The 5000-nt window shown below is 41.9% G+C and overlaps 2 non-coding genes across 2 annotated transcripts; both read left to right on the forward strand.

Annotated features, from left to right (window-relative positions):
* The first annotated feature begins 2417 nt into the window (after window positions 1-2417).
* On the forward strand, window positions 2418-4325 carry LOC134677736 (small subunit ribosomal RNA). The gene has a single exon (XR_010100091.1). It is a non-coding gene; the product is annotated as a small subunit ribosomal RNA (ribosomal RNA).
* A 387-nt stretch (window positions 4326-4712) lies between these two features.
* Window positions 4713-4869, forward strand: LOC134677756 (5.8S ribosomal RNA). The gene has a single exon (XR_010100106.1). It is a non-coding gene; the product is annotated as a 5.8S ribosomal RNA (ribosomal RNA).
* Window positions 4870-5000: the final 131 nt, after the last annotated feature.

A 5000-nucleotide genomic window follows, 5' to 3' on the forward strand; every position in this document is an offset into this window, starting at 1 on the left:
ATTTTGAATAAAAAAACATGTGTAATTAGTTTCGTGTCTTATGGTGTGGCGTTCAAAATATTTGCACACGGCGCGCACCTCTTCCAAATAACACAAAAATCAATAAAAATAAACGTAAGTACATTTTTTTTACACTCTATTATTATACGCAGTAGCCCCCTCCCTTCCTTTTTACTCAATCATATTATTATTAAATTTCGTTTCTACCTTTCTTCGGTCAAGGCCTCTACAGACGTTGTAACAAGTCACATTCGATTTTTTCTTTTGTCATCGATGCTAAGTTTATTTAGTTAACTTAACCAGCAAAAAGCCTAAAATTACTTTTCAGATTTAATTTAGATAAATAAATGTACCTACCCACCTAACTGCCGGACGCAAATCGAATGCGATCCAAGGTGAGTTGTGTCTGTATAGCCCCCCCCCCTCGCATTGACTGACATTGATTGATTTACATAATATGTCCAGTGTTGCCAACTTGGCATAATTGATGCCAGATCTGGCATATTTTCACTTGCTTTGGCACCAAAATTTTCCATTTAGCATCTGGCATATTATTTAGCATAATTTAGTCTAAGCCAAGTTTGCACCAACTTGCAACAATATGCGCCATCGCCTTATGTGGTTCATATTTTCATATGTATTTTTTTACTTTTTTGGACGGATGGACGTCGACGGACTATATAAAGTTGGTCAAGCAGATCTTGTCAGTAGAAAAAGGCGGAAAATTTGAATAAATTTATGTGTTTTAAGTATTTAATTTCAAGTAGACATTTTAGCATTTTTTTTAGCATATTTCAATAAACTTTGGCATAATTTTGGCATAATCTAGACATTAGTCTAGCATTTTTTCAAAATCCGAGTTGGCAACACTGAATATGTCACATCATTGACACTGACACATTCAGTTCGACGACACAATCAATCAATCAATACGATCGATCCTTTATTATTTACCTATATAAATAAATAAATAAACAAACAATTAGGTAAGTAAGTGATTCAACCGGTAAACTTTGTTCGCCATATTTTTTTTTTTTTAGCCTAACCTAACCTAACCTAACCTAACCTAACCTAACCTAACCTAACCTAACCTAACCTAACTTTTTTTTTTTTTTTTGTTTTTTTTACCTAACCTAACCTAACCTAACCTAACTTTTTTTTTCTTGTTTTTTTTTTTTAACTTAACCTAACCTAATTTTTTTATTTTTATTAATCTAACCTAACCTAACCTAACCTAACCTAACCAAACCAAATTATTATGTCCTTGAAATGGTTATAGCCTCGCAGCAAATTTTCCAGTAAAATACCTAAAGTTGGTGTATGTACTTATGTTACTTATAAACTTATAATATATGTATTATAAGATTTATCATAAGAAAAATGTAAGTACCCTATATTACCTAGTTTTAGGTATCTACAACAACACGAAACAACTGCTGCTCCTCGGAGCTTTTAGGGAGCGCGGCGGTCACACGCGCACCACCCATGTATATTACACATGCTGGTGTGGACCGACCGTTGTATTATTTATTTGCACTTTGGTCCTAGTTTACGCGTTTTAATATTGAAACGTGACAGACGGGAGATATATTCTATCCTTACCCACGGGGGAGAGTACAACGCGCGCAGTATTTACTTGCAGATTGTCTGTCACCATCGCCAATTCGAGACGACGCAACGTTGCCGATTGGTTTGAATGATGACAACATATTTGCGAGAAAATAGTGTGTTCTCCTATACGTGTGGCGAGGATCGATCGGATGATAATCCGATTTAAAACAAAGAACAATTTATAACCCTTAACGGTAATACGGTTTTTGAAACTCTCTCTCGGTGTTTTCATATCGCGAAACCTTCAAATACGCAATTGTAATTGCGGTTAGTGGTTTAGCGGTGGTGGGGATACGCTTTGATGTAAGTTTCATTATACTGTATTGGTTGTGAGGGTTTTGAGGGCTCTATAATACCTGGCGAGCGATATAAATCGTAACGAACGACTATGTTAAAAAAAGAATCTAAAAATTTAAAAAAAAAAAAATAGTGAAATTTTTATGTCTGGTCGTGGAAGAACGTTCGATTACATATCGGCGCTATGAAACATCACACACTATGTGTGTGTGTATGTGCGCGCTTTACTCACCCGCTACCTACCTAAGGTACACGCACGCACGCGTGTGTGTCTGTACCACCAGGTAGAATAGAGTGGTAAGTAAAATATCCACCAGTCTACGATACGCCACGTCGATTTCGGTATATCCGAATGGTGGCGTGTGTCGTATACGACTCGTGTCTTACGCGTGCGGTCTCCGTCGTCTGTGTGTGTGTTGTGTAGTATAATATACATAGATGATATTGGCGCGCACGCGTCGGCGCTAGTGTTTTGTGTCTCTAAACAAGACTCACATGAACACGGCAGCTCCCTGGTTGATCCTGCCAGTAGTTATATGCTTGTCTCAAAGATTAAGCCATGCATGTCTCAGTGCAAGCCGTATTAAGGCGATACCGCGAATGGCTCAATATATCAGTTTTGGTTCCTTAGATCTTACTCAGTTACTTGGATAACTGTGGTAATTCTAGAGCTAATACATGCAATCAGAACTCTGACCAGTGATGGGATGAGTGCTTTTATTAGATCAAAACCAATCGGCGGAGGGCCTCGCGTCCGAAGTCGTAACATTTTGATGAATCTGGATAACTTTTGCAGATCGCACGGTCCAGTACCGGCGACGCATCTTTCAAATGTCTGCCTTATCAACTTTCGATGGTAGTTTCTGCGACTACCATGGTTGTCACGGGTAACGGGGAATCAGGGTTCGATTCCGGAGAGGGAGCCTGAGAAACGGCTACCACATCCAAGGAAGGCAGCAGGCGCGCAAATTACCCACTCCCGGCACGGGGAGGTAGTGACGAAAAATAACGATACGGGACTCTTACGAGGCCTCGTAATCGGAATGAGTACACTTTAAATATTTTAACGAGGAACAATTGGAGGGCAAGTCTGGTGCCAGCAGCCGCGGTAACTCCAGCTCCAATAGCGTATACTAAAATTGTTGCGGTTAAAAAGCTCGTAGTTGCATTTGTGCTACGCACTGTCGGTGCGATTCATCCGAATCGATACTGACACGTTTGCGGAGCATATCGTCGGTGAATCGTATGTAAAAGTACGGTTCAATATAAAAATCCTATCGCGATGCTCTTCAGTGAGTGTCGAGGTGGGCCGACAATTTTACTTTGAACAAATTAGAGTGCTCAAAGCGGGCTCAAAATGCTGCTTGAATATTTCGTGCATGGAATAATAGAATATGATCTCGGTTCTATTTTGTTGGTTTTCAGAACTCCGAGGTAATGATTAATAGGGATAACTGGGGGCATTCGTATTGCGACGTTAGAGGTGAAATTCTTGGATCGTCGCAAGACGAACATCAGCGAAAGCATTTGCCAAAGGTGTTTTCATCAATCAAGAACGAAAGTTAGAGGTTCGAAGGCGATTAGATACCGCCCTAGTTCTAACCGTAAATATGTCATCTAGCGATCCGCCGACGTTACTACAATGGCTCGGCGGGCAGCTTCCGGGAAACCAAAGATTTTGGACTCCGGGGGGAGTATGGTTGCAAAGCTGAAACTTAAAGGAATTGACGGAAGGGCACCACCAGGAGTGGAGCCTGCGGCTTAATTTGACTCAACACGGGAAATCTCACCAGGCCCGGACACCGGAAGGATTGACAGATTAACAGCTCTTTCTTGATTCGGTGGGTGGTGGTGCATGGCCGTTCTTAGTTGGTGGAGCGATTTGTCTGGTTAATTCCGGTAACGAACGAGACTCTAGCCTGCTAAATAGGCGTCGTCATTTAGGTGCGCGCGGCCGTTCGCGGTCGCGCAACTCACTGGCGACGTATTAAAATTCTTCTTAGAGGGACCGGCGGTTTCGAGCCGCACGAGATTGAGCAATAACAGGTCTGTGATGCCCTTAGATGTCCTGGGCCGCACGCGCGCTACACTGAAGGAATCAGCATGTTCTCCTTGGCCTAGAGGCCCGGGCAACCCGTTGAAACTCCTTCGTGCTGGGGATTGGGGTTTGCAATTATCCCCCATAAACGAGGAATTCCTAGTAAGCGCGAGTCATAAGCTCGCGTTGATTAAGTCCCTGCCCTTTGTACACACCGCCCGTCGCTACTACCGATTGAATGATTTAGTGAGGTCTTCGGACCGACACGCGGTGGCTTCACGGCCGTCGGCGTTGCTGGGAAGTTGACCAAACTTGATCATTTAGAGGAAGTAAAAGTCGTAACAAGGTTTCCGTAGGGGAACCTGCGGAAGGATCATTAACGTGTATATATGTTGGTATGGTCTACATACAAACGTGTATAACAAGAATAATCCGTTACCAAAAACATACCTATATATATAATATGTATATGTCAGTTGTCGTCACACAGGAGAGGTCTAGTACGATCTCGCGTCGCGTATTTAAGCAGTTTGAGACTGACGTCTATTTGGAGAATCGCTTCGACCGGCACAAATCCGCGCCGTTACAGCTTATCGCTCCATATTATATAGATGTTTGTGTTTGAACTCGCGCGAACGTCAACTGTGTTGTACGTAGACTGATATGTATATTTTATATATGATAACATGCGGTATTCATTTTTCGTAATGATATTTTTTTTTTTTGACGTTTCGAACATTGTTACCAGTGTGTAATAATAAACTATTACCCTGGACGGTGGATCACTTGGCTCGCGGGTCGATGAAGAACGCAGTTAACTGCGCGTCATAGTGTGAACTGCAGGACACATTTGAACATCGACATTTCGAACGCACATTGCGGTCCGTGGAGACACATCCAGGACCACTCCTGTCTGAGGGCCGGCTGCATAAATAAACATATTTTTGCCACATTGCGTGACAGTAAAATGTTACGCTATTGGGGGTTCGTTTGAAAATTCGACGACTTCGATTGTTGTAGTTTTCGGGCGTCCCTTTAAACATTATGTTATATA

The sequence above is a fragment of the Cydia fagiglandana genome, chromosome 26 (genome assembly GCF_963556715.1).
Source record: "Cydia fagiglandana chromosome 26, ilCydFagi1.1, whole genome shotgun sequence".
NCBI lineage: Eukaryota > Metazoa > Arthropoda > Insecta > Lepidoptera > Tortricidae > Cydia > Cydia fagiglandana.